Below are 21,444 nucleotides of genomic sequence, written 5' to 3' on the forward strand. Positions count from 1 at the left end.
TATCACCGTCTCCATAATCAGTGAAATCCATATTCGAGATTGACTCTCCTCAGTTAACCTTCACCGGATTTTTTTGGTCAAATAGCCCACAGAAAATAGGACGAGCTAGAAACAATCGGGATATTGGGTCGGGTCTAAGGTCGAAAATGGTGAGGAAAACCTCCCTCTAAAATCTAGAGCAGGGGTTCTTAACCGCGTTCCCGCGGAGCCATTTTCGTGCGCCCCCGGCAAAGTATTAAGACGGTACTTGAGTGAAACGGCAAATAATTTTCAACTATAGGTGCGACGAAATTTTGGACTAGCTGGCAATCGGAGAGCGAACGTCGAGGTGTGAATACGTCAATTTGGTTTGTGATGGCGACGGACATGTCATACTCAGCATGCGCTGGACATGGTCTGCCCAGTTCAGCCTCTGGAGTTTTATGAAGGTGGAAAGTTTTGAATCTTGGTATAAGCGGTATAGTTCCATGTTGTACCTAATTCTCCACTCTCCAGTCCCCGCCATCATTCATGGGTCCGTATATCCGCCTCAGGATCTTTCTCTCAAAGCAATCCACCATTTCAGCTGCTTTCACATTTGGCGTCCATGATTCGCACCCGTATGCAACGACTGTGCGTATGACGGTTTTATAGAGCCGAGTCTTAGTTTTTCTGTGGACATTTCTGGATTTGAATATTGGCAGCAATGAGAAGCAGCAGCGATTTATTTGCAGCGGTTATACGGGCTTTTATTTCTTCCAGTTCCTCGTTCTCTTTTGTAATATTGGAACCCAGGTATGTGAACCGGTTGACAACCTCAAATTGATGGTTTCCAAAATTGGAACTTTGGCCCAGCCAACTCTGATTTTGTCGGCTTTGTACCATGATTTTAGTTTTGTTTTCATTTACTCTTAAGCCAATCTCTAGTGCAGCCCTTTGGAGGTGGTCAAATTCTTTCTTCACAATCTGTATGGATTTGCCCATCATGTTGAGGTCGTCTGCGTAGCTAACCAGTTGGCTCGGTCTGCTTAATATAGTGCCGCTCCTGTTCACTTGAGACTTTCTGATAGCGGATTCGAGGGCTAAGTTAAACAGCATTGGAGCCAATCCGTCTTCTTGCTTAGGACCCCGAGATACTTCAAAGCCCTCCGTCAGTTGGCCATTCACCTTCACCTGGGAGTGTGTATTCTGTGATTCTAACAAGTCTGCAATTGTTTAGGTACGTATTTTTCCTGCTGGCAACCCCGTTACATTACGTGTTGTCACTGAGGTTATTTTTTTATTGAAAATATTTTACCCCAAAATCAGAATCCGAGTAAAAAAACAACGAACGTATCAATTTAACAGCGATTGGGAAGAAGACTATTTTTTTATCCAAACTAAGGACAAATGTGTTTGCTTAATATGCAACGATGGTGTATCAGTGATGAAAAAAAGTAAATAAATGTATAATCTACCGATATACTTAATAAATGTAGCACATAATACTTAAATTTTGTTTTTTAGAAATCCGATGTGCGCCCGCCACTATTATCCCAAATATCAAATGCGCCTGCTGCCGCAAAAAGATTAAGAACCCCTGATCTAGAGTCTAGCTAGATGGACAAACCAAATCAAAAGTACCTACCACAGATTTCACATTGACGAAAGCCCTGCGTGCCACTGAGAGCCGATAAGAGTGGAACAAAGCTGTGGAGAAGTTTGTCATGCAGTCAAATCATCTGGGTCATGATACTCAGTCATATGGTCCCGACGAAGAAAATATTATATACCTAATATAAAATTAGTGAAGGTACTTGCTTATTAAAATGTCGTACCTGATTGGAAAATGTTACCGCTTCCTTTGAAGTAGATTAACAAGTCGGCATGTGAGGACGTAGATTGGAGATCCTGCGTCCATGCATGCCTTCACGACATTGATTAATTACCTTCACTGCAGGCCTGTTGTAGGTAACTACCGATTTCATCATTATGTAAATTATACGTTCCTTGGCCATTATTTCTTACAGCCAGAGACGCGCTAAGTGGGGGTGTTGGGGTGCGCTCAGCAGAATTTGGGGGGCGGTGAAATATACTAAACATATTATCAATCACGTGAGCTGAATCTCACATTCAAATATCTGAAGAACTTATTGTGTTGCATACAATTTGAGGGTGACACTTATTAAAGGACGACGAATCGAAGAATTATAAACATTATATTTTATGAGTTTAAGATATCCACCGATCTATGACTAATGAATTTTTTGTAGGTGTTGTATTCTGTAAAGTATTGAGAAGCATTCTCTCGAAGTCTCAATAACGGCTCAATATTATAGTAATATCATAAAATAGGTAAGTAAATAAAATTTTTCGGTTCTTGTCTGTTTTGTGGAAGCTAGCGGCAAACAAATTTTGATAATAGCCAATATAACGGATTATTTGTTAGGTTAGGTTATCGTTCTCGAATTCACAGATTTTGCCAACATCGGCCATGAAAATAATAATTACAGATGTTCCCGCCTGGCTTCCAATAAATGACTTGTACCAAATTTTCTTCAAAAAAATTATTCGTTTATAGCCAGGAAATTAACCAAATCGTTAAATTATAGTGTTTGAATCGGCATTATTTTAATACATTAGTTTAATCAATGACATAATATTATGACAACTTTGTTTTTTATAGTATAAATATTTTCATGAGAATTAAATTATTTTTATTTCTTATACCTATAACATTTACATTTTTTTTAAATATTTTTATATTTGGAAGGCGGCAATTTTAGGTTGGCACCTGTGCGGCAGCCACCCTGCTTACAGTATGGCTAGCATATTGCCATATATTATGCCTATAGATAGGTACATTTTTCGTTAAAATAAAAGCGATTTCCTGTGATTCTCATGAAAGTATTATATGGAATAGGTATACCTGCTGCGTTTATTATTACCTGTTAAAACGTTTTGAAATCTTGCGGTTATAATGCATTCGAATAGAATAGAAAATGTTGCTATTATTTTTAATCAATAGTGCTTTTTCCGCGAGAATTTAGATGTTTCCAACTGGATTAAGTAATAGCCGAAGTATATAACTGTAATTCAAAACAAAGAACGTAGCCGAAGCGCTCTACCGGTCACAGCCGGTACTAGCGGAAGTCTACCGCTCGACTCGAACACGTTGATTTTAGTTCGCTAACAACAAGCAATCCGAATGGTAGCAAGCGGCCGGTCGTGAAAAGTTAATTCGATAATCATTCCATGTTTACGATGTTTAGTGTAGTAAAAAGTGAATAAAAAATATTCAGACTTATTTGGAACATTTTTACACATATTATTTTGTTTTATTTACCTACAATAATATAACACGCAAAAATAAATAATAAAACAGTGCAAATTAGATAAACTTCGCCCAAATTTAAAAAAAAAATGCGTTGATGACCCGTTTAAATAAATTAAAAAGAAAACTAATTCGAATCTAACCGGGTCGATGTGATTTTGTTTCCCGTCATTTTTTGAATTTCGAACGCGGAGTGTTTAATAATTTTTCCCATAGGTGTGCCTTTTTGTGGATTCGCTATTAGTTGTATATTTACCTTGTTCGTTGACAATGCGGCGTGTCGCGAACAGGTGTGTCTCTGTCTGATTTATACGCAAGTTCAGTGCAGTGAAAGAGATAACAACGTTAATATATTTTTACGCTCAAGTTATTTTGTGTGTGCTCTGTGACGAGACGATCGGCCGGTTCCAGATTCAAAATTGAATTAGAAGATCCAATTGGATTTTTGAAAAATTTGAAAACTGAATCCAATTGGAACAGGGGGAATAAAAAATGGCTGATGCATCGGACTGGTAGGTTGGATTATTATTATTCTAATTACAATTAGGTACATGATATAAAATCCATGATGCGTTCCCATAGAAATAAGTCAACAAAGACATCGTAACTGTACATGGAGATATTTTATTATGCACCGCTGAACTCGGTGTGTACACGACACGGCAACGAACCGGTTTCTTAGAAGTAAAAGAAGCGAAATATGTAAGTATTTTTTGGACCCGTGCATTGAATTCCGAATCATTTATCTCGTGATCATAACGCCGCCGGTTTTACGATGCGATTAACTATCGAAGAAAAAAAACGCCAACTGGTGAATCCAAATTAATCAATCGTAGGTACGCTTTTTGTCCAATGCGTTCTCCGCAATATTATTCGATTTATAGCAATAGTTCCTCCTAAAGAAATTTAATTTAATACGTGCCAACTTGTCCAATTATTTAATTCAGTTTAGGTAATCTGTCATTTTATTATGTATCCAAGCTGAGATGGTAAGCATGGGACGGTAATGTAAGATCGCGATAAAACAGTTGACAAACATCAGGGCCGTACTCTAAATATGATCAATTACCTAAGTTATTCATCTGTGTACCATTATTAATAACCCTGTTCAGATATTCGTATGTGTGTAAGTTCACCGTGAGGCAGTGACATCCCTAGACAAAATGCCGCCTCATTTTTTATACAGTATTTTCATCATCCTTTCATGAGTAAAATATCTAATATCTTATATTTCCGTTATTACTAAGTTTAGGTAGCTATTTCTAAATATACCTAACGATTCTTCTCGATTATCCGCCCTTCGAGTGACTGCCGCCCCCAAGCGACACTCAATCTGTCTACCCCCAGGGGCAGCGCTCGAAATGGAAAATTTTACGAACCGGAGCGCTCGACAATTTTACGAAAATATCAACTGTGATTTATAAAAATAAGTGTGTTATTGTTTTTTATTATATGAAATATCTAGCTCAGACGATCAAATTAATATTTCCACGAGACGGAGCGATAATTTTGTGGATTTTATGAACCGGAAAGGCGCTCCGGTGCGTTCCGGTCCATTTCGAGCCCTGTACAGGGGACGTTACTGCCGTGAGATATTGTATCAGAAAGAGATGGACATATAGTATTGAGATCAAAAGCATGTCTAAATAAAACACTTACAAAATACGTACCTATTAAAAAACTACCGGAATACAAGGGAAAGACAGAAGTAAATAGGTAGGTAATTCAATTAGAAATACAATCATATCGTATAATTTATATAAAATTCTGGTAGGCTCATAAGTATTAAGTCGTACCTATAAAATACCTGATAATAACAGCGTTAATGTCAGATTTTTGTACCAATCAATATCAAAATATTTTTCTATTGAATATAATAAAATTGGAACACTACTATCTGCAATGTTCAACAAACAACGCGTTATTTTATGATCTCAATGCTATACGGCCATGTCTTTCCGGTATGACAGCTCGGAGATTACATGAACCTGTGCTGAGCTCCAACCATTTCGAGCTCTGCATATTCAATAATTGTATATACTCACTTACCTAATGAATAACAACATATTAGGTATATACACTAGTTATGTCGTAACGAAAGCGAATGTACTATCTACCAAAAAGTTTTCTGTTTATTGCACATTGTAATAGAATGAGCATACAAATAGTAAAGGTAACATACAGCAAAACAGGTTTTTTTTTAATCATGCCACTACGTTGAACATATTCGATAAAACAGAATCAATACTAACTGGCTTGCACCTTAGAAACTATTTGAAAACTTTTGAAAATTAAAATGTACTGATTAAAGAAAACTAATCATCATCAAATGGGCTCGATATATTGCTAGATAACGGCCTACCTTAGCTCCTTCTACTATTATCGGTCCTACATCCAAATAACTTTATGATTTCGTCTATCCAACAGGTTTTAGAATGTCCTTGGGTACCACTGTAGTGTATGACGGCATTTTTCCAGCGGTTCTATAGCCCATTGCCATTTCATATTATATTTAGCGATATCCATTACATCCCGTACTCTTGTCTGCCTCCTTATCCAATGCCATGTTTTGAGATTTTTCCACGTTACGCCCAACACGCACCTATCCAAGTCGCGTTCGATACTCATATTTTTTTTAAATTTCACTTAGGTACATTATGGGTCCATGTTTCGTTTACATTTGTTAGTACAGGTGGCACGTATTGATTGAAGACTTCATTGTTAAAGATACTCGTACTATTCAGACTCCCAAAAAATTTCAAATATCAAAACATACAAAATATTTATTATAATAAAGTTAAAAGAAATATTTTTTCAATAAATGCTAAGCTTTGCAACGATTTCTATCGCGGAATAAATTACATTTACAAACACGTCATCGCCATTGATTATAATTTATTGGACAAAATGTGTTTAATAATAATTATCATAATACAAGATTTTGACATTGTTATTCAATTCCAAATTTATCAAAAATGCCATAATCTGTGGCACAATGTATTTTCATCAAATAGAGATGTACCCATTTCCAAATCGACTGTATAAAAATTTGCGGATTTATTGTTATTATATAATATCGCCTGTACACGTGCATTGATTTACTTGCAGCAATAGTCTGTATTTTAAACTATCGCAATAATAACTGTTTACACGTAAAAGTGCTGACTTTCTCGCCAATCTCATTCTTCAAGAGAAAGCGAGACGCGATGTTGTCATTGTATAGTACTATTTGACAGGTAGTGAAAATAGATTAACCTCAAAATGAGTCGTTGCGCGGTGCAGTTCATTTTTTTTACCGACAGGCCCGCCACTGTCGTTCTACCGCGCAGGCGCAGGTATCAAACGAACCAACTCTCACGTGAAAATTCAGAAGCTTCCGAACGTTTTTGATTCATGAATGCAAACTTGCAACTTACATGATAATAAATGTTTACACGTGCATTTTCTTGTTATGGCCGCGATAAAACGTACTGTCAGCAGTAAATCCATACACATGTAAACGGCGTATAAGGTTAGTACAAAATCTTCAAAAGCTTCATTATTTATTTTCTTATATGGTTAAGTACTTATTTTTAAGAGCATACTTCAGTAAAACGGCAAATAATTTTCAAATAAAGGTGCGACGAAATTTCAGACTGGCTGGCAATCAGAGAGCGAAAATAGAGCTGTGAACACGTCAATTTGTTTTGTGATGGCGTCGGGAAATTAATTCTTAAATCGTGTAAACATGACTAAAAAACGTTATCCATTTACTTAAAAAAGAAAATATGTCAATGAATATATTATTATTATTACTAATATAACAATAAACATAACATTAAATGGACGCATGTTGAATTTTTATGACAAATTATGTTTTGTTCTGCACGCGTCATTTGCACAATCTTCGCGTTGCGTAGTCACGATCGTTTTAGACCGTGCCCCAGCTGAAGTATAGCCGTAAGCTCACCGTTCCTAATTATTATTATAGGGGTTCCTAATTCAATGTAGCAAGGTTTCTGCCATATAAAAAATAATACAAATTGGATCAGTTAGTAGGTAGGTACTAGGGAATCCAATCCCGAGCCAAAATTCTGATCCCGGGATTTCGGGATTACAATTTGACAATCCTGGGATTGGCATATAAAATTTTTATATTTACAAATAACATGTATAAAATCGGTCAAAAATAAATCTAGTATAATTTATACTGTTTAATACATTTATTGTTAATATTGTACACGTTCAATCTTGGAAATACATAAGTTTAATGGAGTAAATAATATTGTAATATAAATAAGAATGTGAATTTAATATGAGATTGCTGTTTCTCGTACTTAATGAATGTTTAAATTTGAAATTTGTAAAGCAAATCATGGTGTACTTATGGCCTTTCCGCTTCATAAATCTAATTAGTCAGCCAAATATGAAACTGCCGTAAAACGTATGAGATCATGGTAGAATTAATAATGCTAAACATTGTTTTTTCCAATCTTTCTCATTTTTATTAATTTATGTGAAAAAATAAAATGAATCGGCAACTTGCACATGGGTATAAAGCAAACTTCATTAAAACTCAGTTTATTTCTAATGTAGTTATTTGTTATTAAAAGTATTTTTTCTGTTATATTTATTATTTTTTTTCTATTTATATTTTTTATTCCATAAAAATTGATAAAGAAATCAATCCCGAAAGTTTCGGGATTATGTTTATCAATCCCGGGATTCATAGGTATCGAAAATAGCTCGGGATCCCGGGATCGGAATCCCTAGTTAGTACCGATTCGTAAAAAATGTGATAGATAACTCTTTATGAAAATTTTATTGTACCTACGACGTTCCGAATCTTGTAATTTGAATTCCGAAGACTGAAAAATAATGTTTTTCTATGGACAACCAGGGATTTCTAATACTGTCTTGTATTTTGTCCATTACGACTCCAAAAGAAAGTTAACTAGGTAGGTAGATACAGGTGCACACTACAGTAAACTCCCATCTTTCTTTGCATCAAAAGGTTTCCTCTCTCGATTGTTGAAATCCAATTTATAAGACGATTCCAAACGCACCTTAGCGGAAAATTCTGTAGATATGAAAAAAGCGACTTAAAGGTATGAAATACGAAAATGGAAGAACGGATTTTTCGTTCTGGTAACGGTTATCCTACTATTTATCCAAGTTTTTTTGGGTATCTAGTTCTAATAATAGATTGGAGCATACATGCAATAAGTAAATATACTTTACCCTTAAATAAAGTATACAAACTTAATGACTTTACGTTTATAAATCCAGAATCTTAGAAAAGATCGAGTCTTCCACTTAATAATTAAATATGGGATACTTTAAAAAACAATAACTGCCATTTTAATACACACACCGTAAGCAGTCTAATGCCAGCGCTCCATTGGCGAGCCAAAAGTCCGAGGACAATAAATCGTCCGATTTGTCTATTGTGTTATTTATATTATGTAGACTTGCATAAAATAATATAGCAGTGAAAACAACACAAGTTTTACGTTTTCTTTTATGAATTTCATAAATACAAATAGAAAATAATTGGTATATCTCTATTTTTCTAATGTTTACACATGTGTTAATGTTAACATATTAATCAATGAAATTTTTTAAAACAATTACAGATTTTTTTTCGGTCCGAATGATTGCGTATTAATGTAAAATCGATTTTGCATAGTTATCGACGGACGAAGTCTGGCAACTCGGAGAGTAAAATATCAAACATGTTTGAAATCCATCGAACCTGGTCTACGGATTAAAAAGTCAGCAGATCTGGGATGCTACACGCGAAAAAAAATTCCTAAGACTGTAAATCCTCTGACTTGCGTGCCAATGGAGCGCCGGCATTAGACATCAATTTTAAAACCCTTTTCATCCAATGGCTAATTCAGGGGCTGTCAACCTGGACCCTACCGCCCACTAACGGGCGTTCTAGTTTTCATGGTGGGAGGTAGGGGTTTTAAAAACATTTTCATTATGTTTTCATAAAATTCCCCGTGACAATTTAAATTTCTGAAAATATACTAAGTAGGTATTTATTTCGCATAAGTTTAAATCACATTAAGTAAGTGAAACTAAAAGGAGCAATAGTGCGACTGCAAACAAAAGAGCCTTTTATTATTATTATATGCTTTATCTTGCTGTAACTCTGCTTTATAAATTTTATAGAGAAAAGTTACTTCCCTACTGTATAAATCACCATTTCTGTGGAACCGGTGGGCGATTAGAAAATTTTACTACTAACAGAGATACAAAAGTGGGCGGTAGGTATAAAAAGGTTGACTACCCCTGAGCTAATTGATCAAAAATTCATAAAATAGCATTCGTTATTATGTATATACATACTATATACCTACGAGTCCTAATTATTGGATGTTTTTTTTACCGAGTTGGACTCTAACCTGCATCCAACGGATTTCCCGTTAGATCTTCAGTTATAGAGTTATCTGATTTAATTTAATTTTCCGTTTAAATTTACTTATATCTTAAATAAAACAGCCACTGAAGTAAAGTAGACGAACTGTTGTGATCGTGCATCAGAGTTCACATTATTATATAAAGCAGGGGAGGGCAAACTGCGGCCCGCGGGCCGCATGTGGCCCGCCGGGTATTTTTTTGCGGCCCGCCACATTTAAATGACGTGACACATTTAAATACGTTTAACTCTGCGTTGCAAGGAAAAAAAATATATGCCCACGATATGGTGAAGAGTTTGAATGGATTTCAATTAAAACTCAAGTTGTTCCTTCGACAAATATATCGAATAAGAACGTGGACCACTTTCCAACTTTGAAGTTGCTGAATATACCAGAATATAAATTTGAAGAATATAGTAAAATTATTAAAGCTCTGAATGACGATTTTTTACAAAGATTTGGTGGCTTCCGAAAAATTGAGACAAGTTTAGCAACAGTACGCGATCCATTTTCAATAGATATTGATAGTGTACTGACAGAGCTACAACTTGAGATTATTGGTCTGCAGTGTGACACTGATTTAAGAGAATTGCATCGTCGCGAAGATAAAGACAAATTCGAACAACTTAAAGATTATGCAAGAAAAATGTTCGTTGTTTTTGGATCAACCTATATAGAACAAACATTTTTGATCATGAACCTCAATAAAAATTCTTTATGATCAAATATCTCCGATGCCCATTTACAAGCAGTTTTGAAAATATCAACCACAAAATTAACACCTGAATTTGAAAAATTGTACAACACTTTCATTCTTCTCATTATTTTTTTTGTAATGTTTATTTTTCGTGATAATTAATAGTGTATATCTAAAAATGGTATTTTACTTGCGGCCCGCCGCTCATTTTGAATTCTTGACTTTGGCCCTCCATCGAAAAAGTTTGCCCTCCCCTGATATAAAGTGTATAATCCGATAATGTATAAAATCATTATATTATATAAGACATCGTTTTTTTCTTCTTGTTAAAACTTAGATTTAATTTGGCAAAATTCGTGTAGGTACATACTTACATTTTTTTTCAATTGAAAGCCTTATTCAAATCCGTAAGTCAAGTTCCTAGGCAGACAGAGAATTATTATTTTCATATTATTATACATTGTTCATTTTAACTAAATACAGAATCTATTAGCAATACAATAACCAGAAAATTTGTAATACTAATCGACTGGGGAATATGGTAAATCATTTTTCTCGGTTCTCGACATACTTATTTCAAATTGAGCTGGAACGCTGAACTGTGCGAAAATTTGCCGTGAACTTGAAAGATCAAAAACCTTTTTGGCATGGTCAAGACACGGTTGATTAAATTTAATAAAACAGTTCGTTGATCATAATGGTGGGTACCTACCGACATATTTCAGATATTTTTGGTTTTGCTTTTTATTGATTAGTGCTTTCTTTGTGATAATCAGTTTACTAATAAGTAAGATAACAGCTGTTTATTCAAGTAGATTTTAAATTACCTACTTCTACTACCTCAAAAGAAACAAATTCAAGAACGTTTTTGATTTATTCTTATCGTTTACAATATTATGAAATATAGAATATTGCATTATAAATGAGATTCAAAAATTTCCATGACTCGGGAAGCAGTGTGGCGCCGCAGGCGAAATACTTTTCGAAGTTGACCGTAAACCAATTTATATTATAAATAGTTTATTGAGCACCCAACAGGGTCAGGTTTAATCATCTTAATTACACCCCCTGACGTATTCTGTATCGATTTAAATATAGGTGTCTATATATTATTATTATGTCACCTGCGATATTAACAATTATTAAAGTTCTAAAACTCGCGAGATTCTTGCAGTTTGGCTTACCAAAACCCCTCGTGCTACCGTACCTATGTTAAATAATAAATATTTACAAATGTTATATCTACTTAACTAGGCTGAATCCTTAGAAACTATCTTTAAGCTCTGTATAACCGTGATAATATAATGATATATGTGTACTTACCTAACTACATTTATTATGTACTAGCATTACAATCTTAGGGTCGTATGCATGAGATTCCCAAACACTTTATAGGCTAAATACTGCTCATTTGTATGCATGAGTGCAAATGTAATCCGTTGGTTAGCGACGTCACGTTGTGACGTCATAATGTGTCATGGCGTCCATATAATGACAAACTTTTAAAATTTCATTCCCCGATCATTAATTTAAAATTTTGAAATTGTAAATGTGTCTGAAAATGTGCGAACGGTACCGTATAAATTTAATAATTATAATTTAATAATTATTATGAACTTTAAATAATTTATCAGTTATTTTAACACATTTATTTTGTAATTCTACTGTACGAAAGGATATAGTATTCCCAGTAAACATTTCCATTTGGTGGCAATACATACAGTTATATTATGACTAACTTCACTTCAATCACTTCTATTATAAAATGTCAAAACGGAATAAGATTAGATGAATAAATGAAATGAATAAACAGCACGAGTAGGAACTGTTTTTAAAGTTCACAAATGTTTTACAGAGTCTACAAAATGAACGAGGGCCTCAAGCAAACGCTTGTTGTGATGAACGCATTATTAAAATTACATTTGAAAATTACATATAAAGCAGCCATTTTGAATGACGTGTGGTGACAGATTGCTTACGTCACAAACAGTGCTATACGCTATATGGTGGAAAATCGGTTAAATAGCTTATAAAGAATTTCGGAATCTCATACATACGGCCCATAAGATATAATAAATGTAAGTATTTATTTTCCTTTAAATAATAGACTGCTGATAAGACAATAATTATTGACCAATCGTCTACGTCGAACATCTCCCAGCATACAATCCTGAAATAACACAACATACTATACACAAATTATCATAATACAGGACTTCAAATTTGGAATATTAATGATGTGCCAAAAGTGTTTGAACTCGCGCACGCGCAGTCGAAAGCCGTCGAGTTCCCGCGCTTATGCCATGATGTCATGGTAGCGTCTGCGCGCCAAAAATTTTCAAAACCAGTTTTCGAACGTCCAAACTTACACTCGAGATTATAGTCTTCGATTTAATCGAACGAAGGATCGACTTTTATAGTCTAACAGTGTTCTATCTAGCTAGTTGTTGGTAAACTAAAAAGTGGGACCAAACATTTTTCGTGACAATGACCTCTGGTCCGTTGTTGCAAATATATACACATACTAAAACTGCTGGACTTTATTATTTAAATTACAATAGTTTAGTTAGATTAGGCAGTGTTTTAGACTGTTGACCTTCGATTGCTAACAATACATTATATTTCAATTTCATTTCATTTAACACGTTTTATAGGTAGGCATTAATAACATAGTTGATCAACGTAGTTAAGTTGAAGTGTTGTTTCATGCAGATCCATCACAAGAAACGTCCTGGATTGATACCACATTAAAATCAATATAAGTAGATATCATAAAATATAAATAAATATTAATTTTCTTCTTTTTTTGATGGAGCTAAAATATGGTACTGCTTACTAAATATAATATTAAGCAGGCTTTCACGATCTAAAAACAATCTAATTGGCAGTTGGTAATGATCTTCTTAGCGGATGAAACCGTATTTGTATTTGCAGAATTTATGTGTTTTTATGGTAAATGCATAGTTAAGATCAAAGTAGGTACATCTGTCCGTGAACAAATTAAGTAGGTACCCATACAAATGTCTGTGTAGATCTCTCCCAACACAATGCACGTCCACATTTGCAAACATTGATATCAAATTAAATGCAGTTTGAATACTGAATAGTCTAGAATCTAGATCAGTGTTTCTCAATCGGAAGTCTATGTTGGTCCGCAAATTTTTGGCATCCAAATGCATAATATGCTAAAAATTCCAATAAAATTGTCGAATTAGAGGAAGGTGATTTTCCAATCAACCTGCTTATGATAATTATGGTTTGCTGAGAAAATAAATCTGCTATTTTATTTTATTTCAAAATGTTTTTCCTTTAGATAATTCTTCAAATGATTATTTTCCGACTGGCTTTCTACAAGGCTTGCTTACTTTTCACTCTCTTGAATCTCGTAGATCTCTTCTGCTCTTGAAACACTTTTGCCTGTTATTGCGAGGGATGGTTTCTAATCCTGGTATCCTAGTAAATCTGAATTACCATGCGCCTGTCAATTACCTACGTGGTCGCAGCCATGATTTATTCTGGACCGGAACCGTTTCCTCGTGTCAAGCCTATCAGGCACCATTAGCGAGAGGCGCAAGACTAGTCAATGTGCTCCCCAAAGACGTAGACATTTTCGGTGACATGCTATGTATTTTTTATTCGAAATTTTATTTTTCTGTATAAAATAATTGTAGTTATGTTTATTATTATGATATGTTATTCTCTTGTTCTCGCTTGTGATGGTAATATTTTTGTTATAATATAAATCTCATGTTGTGAACATCTTGAATTAAAATTTGTGTAATTGTGTAATGTGTTTTAATGTCCACAATGTTTTTTTTTTTTTTTAAATAAATAAATAAACTAGGTAAAGTGTATTTATTCCACAATGAGTTGCAGAATGCGCAGTATCTTACAAAACTGATCTGAATGCGCCTTCATGGTATGAATAGTGAATATTTCATACTGAATATAAATTAAATTGTTAACTATAATAAATAAAATCTGTACCCGAGAGGTAAATTAAATTATTCGAAAAATGCCACAGTTTTCAGTCGTCGCAAAAATGAAAAAAATCAAGGCTTTCGTCGTGTTTTAAATGAGATCCTTAATTTCGTTTTTTACTTTAAATTTACTAATGGAGTCTCTTATTGCTTTTAATATCAAGTTTGATGAAGAATTTGATTGTTATTTTTAAAAAATATTAACTGGCTATTGAAAGTGGGTGGGAGCAGGAGTCATAAAGGGTTCAAATTCACCCCCCGGTGGGTGGTGATTAGTAATATAATTTGTGCAAAGTATGCCCCATTATTGGAACGTTCTCGATTGAAATTAAATTTAGCTCATCAGCATAATATCGCCATTTGGTAGTTGGAAAGTATTGAACGAGAGTTAGCGGTACTCAAAATTATGCTATATTAGTCCAGGAAAGTTTGTATAGAAACTAGGCTAAATACAGGTCGAGCTAGGTAATTTTGTAAAAATAACAACCGAAAAGAAATAAATTCGAAATAAGAACCTAACCGCCACATAAAATACCGTGTGCCACTCGAATTGCTGGAGACTTTTTGTAGTCAACAACAAGTGCTACATTCCTGCCAAATTTCAGCTTCCTACCTCAGAGGAATAGTATACATTTTTGTAAAACTTTACTGGACTGTATTATTCTGAAAATATATTATGGGATAAAAGTGTCTGCTATAAGCTATCTGAAGTACCTATTTTAAATTATTCAGTCAAGAAAATAGTGGTGGTTTTACATTAAGTAAGTCGGTCTTTTTGTGTGAAAGTACCAACATCTTAAACACATGGAAATGTTTAATAATATGATGTGTAACATCATCGAAGTTTAAAAAAACGTAGATTTACATCTTGGCAACATAACTATTCCCAATTTTTAACTCAATGACGGTTTATCGCATGGGAAATCTATTTGAAAAGGGGGGGTTTAAAAACTTTCACCTCCTCGGGCATCGACGTAGATATCTAAAACCAAAGCCTATGGTTTTTTTTTAAATTTATAACAATATTACATGTCTATTTGTATTTGTTTAGTCTATTGGTATTAGTTTCCATCAACAATCTTTTACCGCCAAAATTTAAAAAACCGGCACACCTTTTCAACGTCGGTTAAAATGCACCACAGGTATTTTGTTTATAGTCAAATTTACATAACAAGAGCGTTTATTGTATTTTTCTGTGCCTACCATTTTATGCGTCATATTTAGTAGACAAATAAAAGTGAATAAACAATCATTAATATAGGTAGACGCTTTGTGTAGGCATATCTGCGATCTTTGGCCAATTTCTAACTATAGAAATAATGGTAATGAAAACTATAAGTTATGTAGAAAAAGTACAGATTCCTCTGGCATTCCGACCACGACGAAATCACTTTGCAACGGTGTTAGTGTCATTTGAAAATAACGACACCAACACCTAACTGAGTCGCTTACACTGCCAGAAGCATCTGACATCATTCTACTTTTCATAAATAAACTTGACCGAAATCAACAAATTAGGTACGTTGATGTATCTACGTTCCATCGGTTTGTGTTAGTTTAATCCAGATTTTCGGATAAAAATAAATTATTTCTCGGTGTTCATTAGAGTAAATAAATAATATAGGTAGTGCATTATTGTGAGAATGTCTGTCTCTAAAACTTTTCGTCGAATTCCAAAGCAAGGATTTAAAGGGCTAAAATAATGACTACTTACAATTCCTCGTTAAATATTACAATATTATGATAACCACCAAAGTGTAGGGATGGATATTATTAATATATTATCTTCCTATTGGGAACGTGGTGTATCACTCACATTTTTCAAATAATACTATATTTTTTCGCAAACCAAAACAAAAGTAATTTTGTTACAACATTGCGATGATACCATATTAAATGATTTACTAGAGGTGAGCGTTAATAACCACAGAATAATATAATATTCTGTACTTTTTGTGTTTTTGAAGTACAGCTGGAAATGAAACCCAAACCGCACCCTGTAATATTGATGATTAGGTAATTGATTTTTAACAAACAGAAACCGGAACCGTAACACGTCGGGGTTCCAGACGTTCTATTTTTATAGTAATTTAGGGCTCGAAATGGTCCGGAGCGCCGTACCAGTTCATAAATTCCCTAAAAATTTTGCTCCATCTCGTGGAAAAATTAATTCGACCGTCTGATATCCAATAAAATCTAACACACTTATTTTTATAAAATACGCATACAATTACATACCTACTTAACTATGTTAGGTAAAATGTTTGTAAAATTATCGAGCGTGATAAATTAATTTTACAACGTTTTTCTTAGCTCGTATTCTTATTTGTCCGGTGGTTGTTTGACCGGTACAAATCTTGCAATCGATTTTTAACTAACTTCCTGACTAGCTAGACATTTGAAACTTTTAGAATATATCAGAACACGACGCCAATGCATTTTTAATACTTTTAGCCATCTTTAAGTAGAATTGAATTCATATTCAGTTAATTCTGTTTTGTATGAAAAGTTATTTCGACACCATTATTGGTTGCTAGGGGTCCTAGTAACTAAATTATTAATATATACGTTCGTTACTATGGAAATCAATATGAAATGACATTTCATTATTCAGTATTTTTATCGAGTACAAATTTTTTTGATCGTTTAAGCTAGTCAAGTCAAGTCAAGTTTATATGATTCAACAGAAAATTTAAAAACGTTTTATATAGAAAGTTCTTTTTATCTTGTAATTATTTCCAATGTGGTTGTTTATTGATCATCACCTTGTCGATGTTTTTGAAAGATTATCTGTCACTAAAGCGTCTTTTCTGAAGAAAGTCATTAATTATTCTTTCTATTATTTAATATAAATTGTTTGTGAACATTTATATTTATACGATGTATGCACTACTCTTCTGCAACATCTTCTTGGCTACGCTTCTAGGCGCTGTTGTCGACTAAATGGGAGGAGCTTGTTAATTTATAATGGAGAAATGGGAGGAGCATGTTAGTTCACAGTTTTAACACGTAGCCAAGAAGATGTTGCTGATGAGTAGGTACCTATCAGTTTTCCTTAAACCTCATTATTGAAGTTTTTTTTAATAATACATTAGTAATGTATTTTATTTTATTTAATTTTATATAATATAATAAATATATCGATGTTTTTAAAATTACATAATAAAATTGAATAATTACCAGTTAAAAAAAAAATACCTAGGTAGTGATACTTATGATGTTGGTCGGAATATAATTATAAAATTACACCAAAGAAATTTAGTTAATGTGTTTATGCCATACAAAGATCTTGCCCATCTAAAACCTTTGTCAGTCAATAAATCACAAACAAATTAATATAAAGAACATTGAATAACATAATGTTTTCTTTTCGAATTTTTAAATTCATAATTCGAATTTCGAATTAATTTCAAAACGTTTTCATAGTGTATTTTTACCACTCTATAGATTGAACGATGCCACCTCGATATCGAAAATTACGCAGAAAAACGTAAGTAGATTGGTACGAACTTTTGTAGATTTTTTTTAAATGCCTAAATCTACGCAGACACAAAATAAATCTGTTCACTTTTCATTGTGACCGTTCAACCAAAAAATAGGCAGTTAAGTTTATTGAACCAGAAGGGACAAGTTCAATGAACGTTACCTTTTTCGATAATGTCAAAATTTTATAATAATGCCCCGTAAAGGTATAAAATAATGAATTTGGGATATCTTTGGGAACTTACTCTGAATAATCTGTATACTTTGAGGAAATATGTGCGTTTATGCCATTAGTATGCCCTTTCTTTTCTCATATTATAAATCGCGGATCGATGAGCACGGCACAATATTTTTTATGTGTTTCCTATTTATGTATGTTGAATTAAAAAATGTTACATTCTATAATCTTGTATATAATTTGTTAAAAAAAATAGATTATTAAAATACTACTAATATTTTTTTCCTCCGTCTTGAAATTGAAAGTGAAAAAAGTTTAGATAAAATGGTGTAAATCAGCTTGCAATGAATGAATAATTATTATATTAAACTAATACATAATAACAATAATACCACATTCAGTATGGACTATTATTGTTTAATAAAATTGCATTAATTTATTCTTCATGGCTACCACATGTCAACACGCGAACAGTTACGTATGCGTTCCATTTACCAAAAAAGGTAACCGAAACTGCATTCATTAGGTACCTACAGGTGCATAATGTCATTCATTTCTTATATGGCGTATTCTGTTAAACAGTTACTTTAAGTTTAGGTATTAAAACAGTGGTATTCAAACTATGCGCTGCGGCGCTTCTCTCAACTTTTATTCTACTGCGGATTTTTTTATGAATGAACGCCAAAAATAATATTCTCAGATTTTACTAATGTGTAGTTTGAAAAATATAGTTTTTTTAGAAATTATTTTTCAACGTAGTCCCTTTCAAAAACTCTTAAAGAGACACATGGCGCTGCAAATTGCAGACAATTGATTTTATATACACATCTGACATAACCAAACTGATCTAACGCAGCGTGTTTTCGCCTAATGGCAAGCTATTATTGAGTGATATAAAAAATAATTCTAAAAATCTTGATTCAACAGGCTAATGGACGATCACAATAATTGATTCTATGCTTCGATAGCTATTTTCTCTAAGTTATAACCGAATATAAAATACTCTTCCCTTGTCCCGTCATATTATACATTAGTGGGCTCGCACATCAGAACTCGCCGCATGCGTCGCATGTCGAATTCGTCGATGTGACGTCATCGTAAACCAAGAAACAAACGTTATCAAATGGAGCTTTGCAGATTGGCTGATGCAACTGCGACGCTTGAAAAAAATATGTTGCTGCCGCATGCGTTGAGTTGCATTGTGCCACAACCTGCATGTCGACATCGACTCCGCGCATGCGCACAGCCGCACAATCGGCCATTTCTGTCCAGACTGTCATTGCTCGCTCATCGCTGGTCGCCGCGTTTGACGTTTGTCCATACAATCAACACATCAACAAAAATGGCAGACGAGAGAGAGCCTTCTACTTAAATGTCTGCGGTACCAATGCATAATAATCGCTGTTTCTATGTCTGATGACATATTTGCGCAATGGCGTCGTCTAGCTAGAGTATATTTTGACGTTTCGGGAGATTACGCGCGAATGTCGATGTCGCTAGGTAGATGTGCGAGGTTGTATCATGCAACACTTACCGGCGGGTTTCGGAAGTTTTGATTTATGGCCGCCAGGCACACAAGGCGAGTTGTGATGTGCGACCCGGCTTACGCACACAGACGACGTCAAAAATAACTTCACCTCGAACAGGCCAATAAGCCAAAGCACATTATACAGAAATTTAAGCAGCTGAGAATAGCTTAAAAAGGTCTTCAATCTGATCCATAAAGGACATGTTTCAATTAACTACTCAGAGGACCTATACATCGCTTTGGTTAGGGCGTAGTGTAATAAAAATATGCACTTACGGTTTCGTGAAACCAAACAGTTTGAAAACCACTACTACTACACACCATAATATGCATTGAATTAAAATTACAAATATTTAGCTTATTCGGTATACTTCCATGTTGTTTTTTTATGGTGTATCTGTTTAATTTTTAATTATTCTGATTTTGGCATACATAATAATATCCTATATAATTATTATTATTAATACGGTTACATATTTCTCTGTCTTTTTTTCCATGTCATGTTGTGAACGCCTTGAAGTTATAATATGTAAAGTTCACTATAGGTATGTAAAATAAATAAAATTTGATAATAACGACTTTTTCGACATTTTTTGCACTCTGTTCTATGATAAATAGCTACAAGCGTTGTCGATTAGGTACTTAACAGTTTACTTCTGAGGTCTAAATTACTCAATACTACAATAATTATTATTATAAAATATATATCACGTTTGTCATTTTGCATGTCCGAATATTAGGTAAAAAAATTACACAATATTATAGTTTGAAGGAAAATAGTTCAGTTTTTCATTTTTTTCTAGCCGACCTTTCGTGCATAACACAATTATTTTACAGTAAGTACGTCTTATACATATTATGATCATTATTATTAGTAGTGCAGTTCGCAACAAGATTGCCTACTTGATTAATTCTCCAGGTTGACTTGACGCTTGTGAGAAAGAATGTCCTTGTGCAATATATTTTGCAACAAGTCAGCGTGACAAAAATGTACTCTACTTATTTAGTTAATAATCCGCTACTATGTTGCCTATATAATATTAATTATTTAAGTGATCTTTATTTAGCTACGTATATTTTAAACTTATACGAGGTATAAATGAGAACTCTGCCATTCTGGGTAGTGTTGACCTGTGTCTCCCTCTCTCTAGAAACAGAGAGGATCAGTTGTTTATTCTCCCAAGGCGCAGAACCAACCAGCCACTGGTAATGCCAATTGCGAGGGCGATAACTATGTTAAACCAAATTGCTTCGGGTGTCGATATATTCCACTTGCGTGAGGAGTTTATGTGGACGCTATTTTATAAATTCTTAAAAAGGGGTATCCTTAGCAAATTCGGTGTACTTCTTTAAACTTCTATGTATTATGTATAATTATATTTTCACTGCTTTTGTATGTTTGTATTATGTTCTCTTTTTATATTTAAAATTTTATCGTTTTTATTACATACTTTTTCTCTTTATAATAATGTTTCATGTCATGTTGTGAACATCTTAAACTTATAATTTGTAATGTCCACAATATGTTAAAAAATAAATCGAATTGAATTGAAGTGATTTAACTACATAATTTCCTACTGTAACAGAGGACGTAACGTCTAATAACATTTTGACTATATAGGTACTGCGATTTTCCATTCCTAATAATATGTATGTGGATGTTTATGATATTATAGTATACAGTTAAAGTGAGTGAGTTTTAAATACCTATATTATTCTTTTATCGATTATTTTCCTGTCGCCTGAATTCTCCGAATTCTTTGGTAATGCGTATTATAAGTATTATGGTGTGCAGGACAGTATTTTTTTCGTCCCTGCAGACAAATGAACCAGAGTGTAGTGGAGAAAACAAAATTATCTATATAAAGACATAAAAATG

At 33.7% G+C, this 21,444-nt stretch overlaps 1 protein-coding gene across 1 annotated transcript in view; it reads left to right on the top strand.

Moving 5' to 3' along the window:
* Window positions 1–3,141: 3,141 nt before the first annotated feature.
* Window positions 3,142–21,444, top strand: part of LOC147078053 (uncharacterized) — a 135,319-nt gene continuing 117,016 nt past the window's right edge. Inside the window, exon 1 of the mRNA XM_085961168.1 lies at window positions 3,142–3,804. The gene's annotated coding sequence lies outside the window, so the exon portion shown is untranslated. The remainder of the gene's footprint in view (window positions 3,805–21,444) is intronic.

The sequence above is a fragment of the Rhyacophila brunnea genome, unplaced genomic scaffold (assembly GCF_057557595.1).
Source record: "Rhyacophila brunnea isolate RB1 unplaced genomic scaffold, BYU_Rbru_1.0 scaffold_12, whole genome shotgun sequence".
NCBI lineage: Eukaryota > Metazoa > Arthropoda > Insecta > Trichoptera > Rhyacophilidae > Rhyacophila > Rhyacophila brunnea.